General features: G+C 42.7%; 1 long non-coding RNA gene across 1 annotated transcript in view; it reads left to right on the top strand.

Annotated features, from left to right (window-relative positions):
• The window catches only part of LOC122816901, a 101,919-nt gene extending 97,939 nt beyond the window's left edge, over positions 1-3,980 (top strand). Inside the window, exon 3 of the long non-coding RNA XR_006367119.1 lies at positions 3,666-3,980. This is a non-coding gene — a long non-coding RNA (uncharacterized LOC122816901). The remainder of the gene's footprint in view (positions 1-3,665) is intronic.
• The last annotated feature ends 1,187 nt before the right edge of the window (positions 3,981-5,167 follow it).

Here is a 5,167-nt window from a genome sequence, read left to right as displayed (position 1 = left end):
TCCTTTCTTGGAAAACAGCCTTCCTTTTAGCAATCACTTCAGCAAGAATGGTATATGAATTACAGGCCCTTATGGCAGTGGAGCCTTTCATCATCTTTCATGTGGACAGGGTTTCCCTCAGGACCAATCCCTCTTTCATGCCCAAGGTGATATCCACCTACCTTAATCCACAGAACAAAGGGGAATGGATACTGCACTCCTTAGATGTGCACAGACAGCTGAGATTTTACTTCGACAGGACTAACCCTCAAAGGAAATCTGAACAACTGCTGGTGGCATTTGCTGCAGGGGTAGAGGGGAAGGCTATTTCAAAGCAAACAATTTCTAAAATGGATATGCCATTGCATTCATTTCTACTATAAGCATCATGGAAAACCTATCTGACAGGGGATTAAACCCTATTCAACCAGGGCTGCATCTACCTCTACAGCCTTTCTCTGAGGCATACCTACCAGGGACATCCTAGAAGCTGCTACCTGGAGTTCTGTACATACTTTCATCAAGCATTACCATTTACTAAATTTCTCTATCTAGAGCTGGCTTTGCCACTGCAGTCTTGCAGGGCCTTCTAGCTGGCCCTAATGCTATCTAAATGCCTCCTCCCATCCTTGGCTTTGGGAATCTACCCAAATGTGATGACTGCAACAGTGAAGCACGAACATAGTACAGTTGTGTACACTTACCATAAATGTAGGTGTTCTAGTGTATTCACTGTTGCAGTCCTGGTTACTCTCCCTCCCTCCCTGCTTTGGAAGTATATATACTTCCCATTAGGGGGGCACCTGACATCTGGGGCAAAAAAAACTGATGTAATGACATCTGCTGCATGCTTTATACCCCTGACTACCTGACATCATGGAAGATGATCCACCGACGCAGGACCCAAGACATTGTTAATCAGGCCGACGGAGGGCTACTACAAGCAGATAACCCAGATGTGATGAATGCAACAGTGAGTACACTGTAACATCTACATTTATGGTAAGTGTACACCACTGTACTTTTTGAAAAGTTTAGTCCTGTCCAAGTAAAAATGAAAAGTCTGATCAGTTTCAGTTTAGTTTTCGAAGACCAAACTGGGAAAAATCAGTTTCCAAGGTGACCCTGGTAAACTGGATCACAAGTTGCATTGCATTTGCTTACTCTACAAAGGGCATACCTTTGCCTTGTTGGATTAAGGCCCATTCTGTCTGTGTCCACTTCTAATGCTTTCTGGTCTAAACTTCCCATTGGTGAGATTTGTGCAGCTGCTTCCTGGTCAGACCCTCGTATATTTATCTCATTACAAGTTGGACATTATTTCTAAGAACTAGGCTTCTTTTGGGTCTGCTGTGCTCTGGAATGTCCTTCCATGAGGGCCTCCCAAGTTTTCCTGTAGCTGGGGACTCTGTCCCACAGGTTGAAGAACAAATGAAGGCAACAAATTCAGATAAAGATGATGTTCTTAGTGTTTCACTGTTGCAGTCATTACATTTAGGTAATCTGCTGGCAGGTTGCCCTCACTTGGCCTGATTAACAAAGTCTTGTGTCTTGAGTCTGTTGCTGTCCCTTCTTCCATGACATCAGGGGTATAAAATATGCAGCCGACGCCATTACATCAGTCTTTCTTGCGAACTGCTTCTGCTTTGGGCACCGCGTGGCAAGTGCCGGTCGGCCGACTCCTGAAATTTTCGTTTCCATGTTTCAGAACCAAAGTTTTCAACTAAAAGCTAAGTACCCTTTTGGGGAAACTTTTTCTTGCTTCTCACTGATGTCAATAAAAGTTAATAATTGTATTACTTGTGGGAAGCAAATACCTCAAGGATTTTCATTTCTGCTGTATTCCTTGCCTAGGCCCTGACCACAACGTACCTTGCTGTCGGTTTTGTGCTTTATTTAAGCAGCGGACTATCCATCGTCTGTACATTTTTGTTTCTAAATATTTTGGTTCTCTGTTTAATTATCCAGAAATGATGTCGGTTAGCCACCAGACTACCGGAATATTGAAAAAACTCAAAGAAAAAGACAGGCTGTTGAGGTCCAAAACTGCAGACTACGCTTTTCCTAAGCCAGTCGCCAGTTCGCCAGTTCTCAGTGAGGTGCTTTCTCACAACATCATTAAGATGACGTGGTGCAGCAGTAGCGTTGTTGCCTCACAGCAAGAGGTTCTCCTGTTCGATTCTCGGCTGGAGTGTCTTCTGTGTGGAGTCTGCATGTCCTCCCCACGGTCAAGTGGCGTTCGAAAGACGTGTGAATGGGCGTGCCTTCGCTGAAGGTTGGGCGTCGGGCTGGTAACTCTGCACCATAAAAATCTGCTGCCAATCATTAGCGGACCGGAGTTCTGCTGTGGCGACCCCTGAACAGGAAAAGCCAAAAAGACAAAACTAAAATATGATTATGTACGAATGTTAGTAGCATTAAATACACATTTTGAATTAAAGGAGGTTCTGTTCTTGAAGGCATTTTAAAAGACCTGATTTCCTATGTGTAGTCATGAGCACAGTTGTTCCAGGATTCAGTCTGTTAACTATCTGATGGTCCTAATACATTGGAAAAAACATATAATACAAGAGACAGGTTTTACTCGTTCGCTGTTGGTGTAGATCTCTGACCTAGGATTTAGAGTTTTGTTCGCAGTTTACACATCTGTTGGTGCTGGTGAGGTGAAAGAGGAATGATGAGGCTTTGCATGCCTGACTTTCTTTCATTGGAGGGCCAGGGTGATATACTAGTAAAAGTCTGACATTTCTTGTCTTCCAGTGGAAACTTGAAAACTTGTACTGCGGCAGCTGGGTCTTGCATACAAGAAGGTTTGGGATCTGCTGCAGCTGAGGGAGGGGAAAGTGATGGCCATTCCTCCATTACATGCATTGGCTTATCAATTCACCACTGGTGCTGACACTGTGGGGGTAGGGAACCCCACTACTAGTAAGTCAACCTCTGCAAGTAGTAGTGGTGGCTCTCTAGCCTGTACTTCCTCTCATAGATGTACTAGTCATTTTAACAGGTAGTAGGCAAACCTGTTTCAGGGGATTAGAACCATAGATGGAGAACAGTGGCTTGCAGAGAACCATACTGCCACAGAAGATCAGCCTAACTTTCAAGTAGAACCATCCCGCATGTCCTCCTGCATTTCTTAGTAACTTCTAGCACAACAGTTGGGAGAAGGAAAAACTTTATTACCCCATTTTTCTGCTGTTGGAAAACAGCCACATTTGACATCTATAAATACACCAATTCTAAGAGCATACAACAGTGAGGAAAATGGAAAACTTTCTTGCATTACTGTAATAAGTCTACTGTATGGATTATTCTTGTTTTGAATAAAAATGTATTGTTTTGATTTAGAAATGAAGTAACAAAATAGAACAGTTGCCTTTGTGACATTTTCCCTCTTATATTGGCTCTGCCTGGAATAGTGTATTAACTGTGTTTAAAACTGAATCTGGTAAAGATATTACCAGAGTTCGAATTTGATTTCTCTCATGACAAATGCTGAAGATTGTTAAATATTTTTGCTTGTTGTGTGTTTTGTTTACCAGTAGATGTCGACATTGTTCCTTGCATTTGGAAACTTGGATATTCTTGTAGTTGTGATTTCAAGTACAATGTAATTTTAGCCTTTGGGTTTGCTGTTTGTTGTATTTTTCATCCAGCTATTTAACTTCTATTTTTCTCAATTTTAGGATCCTGTTTTTCAACATGTGCCTACATCTGAAGTACTGGCTCTGTTCAACAGACAAGATGTGTATAGACTCTGAAAGGAAAACCTACAGCATTATTTAACCTCGTTTTGAAGAACTGTTATGTTTGTGTGTACATTGGTACCACATTGCTAGAGAGAGAGAGAGAGAGAGCTCTGTTATTTTTTTTCCTTTCGTTAGAATTTGGCTCCACATCACTGAAACTGCTGTAACATTCATTGTTACCTTTGACAACCTAAAACCTTGTAGTTGAGCTGTACAAGTCAGTATGTTTAATAAACAGTGTACATGTGCAAATGTGTTCTGTTTATATTTCATGTGATTTGCATCTACTTGAGCTTATACTCCCTGTAAAAGACTCAGAATTGGTATTTTTTTATAATGCACACTTTACATAAAAAAATTCCCAAATTGTTTGTGGTGACTGTTTGCACAAGGCATTGTAATGATTTCTAACACCAGTGTTCTTTCTCCTCTTATTTAAGTAGAAACATAGTGAATGTGAGCTTTTCATCTTGGAATGTTTGAATAGTAAAACAGTCTTGAGCACTGTCTGCTCTATGCATTTTGCAAATGGTTTAGTTGCTTTTTGTACCTCTTAAACTTGTGATCTGAAGTAGTTAACCTCATTTGATTGTCAGCCTGTGGGTTCCAGATACGGATCCGAGCCGGCAGCTAACCAAGCTAAAGATCAGAGCTCCAAACTCCTCCCCCTTACCATACTACACTGCAACCTCCTTCCAATCCCCAGGTCTCGTTTGCAGCGGCTTCACCAGCAAGGGATTTTTGAGCTCCAGGCATGTTTGCTAGGTTTTCATCTAACTTTCAGTCTGTGTGCCTTTTTTTCAGTGTTAAACAGTTTATAACCCTATACTTATTCTCCCTGGGTTTTTGGATTTAGATAATTGTAGTAGTGTAGAAAGTTGTTAAACTTTCTGATGTGTAGGCCTCCCCTTCCCACCCTTAGCGTGTGTGCACTTTTTACTAAGTCAGTAATGTCGGAAAGTCAGAAACAGATTTTCTCCAAGTGCACAGAGTGTGGCCATAAGCTGTCGCCGGCCGATGGCCACACACTATGCGTAGTTTGTTTGGGGGTGCCTCATTTTACATCTGGCTGCAAAATTTGTGCAGCCTTTAACCCCTGGATCCCTGTGGGACCGCAGGACCAAGCTGTTTCGCGCTGGTCTTTTACTCAGAGTCAGCTACTTCTGCAGCCTCATCTTCAGTCACGGCTGTGACTTAGCCTTCTGGCCCTTCTCCACTGTCTGGGACTCCCACTCCCACCTCTAAACAGGGAGCGAGAGAGGCCAAGAAAAAAAACATACGGAGAAAGAGAGACAGGGAGAGGGGTCGCAAGAGGCAAGCAGTCTCTGATCCGTCGACCCCCTCCTGTTAAGGTGATAGAGTCTCCAGAAAAAGTTGCAAGGCCATCTTCCCCCTCTGCTCCATTCTCCACAATTCTCCCCGGAGTTGGAGGAGGAGGC

Source organism: Protopterus annectens, chromosome 12.part0, assembly GCF_019279795.1.
Source record: "Protopterus annectens isolate FY-2018-M chromosome 12.part0, PAN1.0, whole genome shotgun sequence".
Classification (NCBI taxonomy): Eukaryota; Metazoa; Chordata; order Ceratodontiformes; family Protopteridae; genus Protopterus; species Protopterus annectens.
The sequence above is the reverse complement of the archived record's forward strand: the minus strand, read 5'-3'. Positions and strand labels throughout refer to the sequence as shown.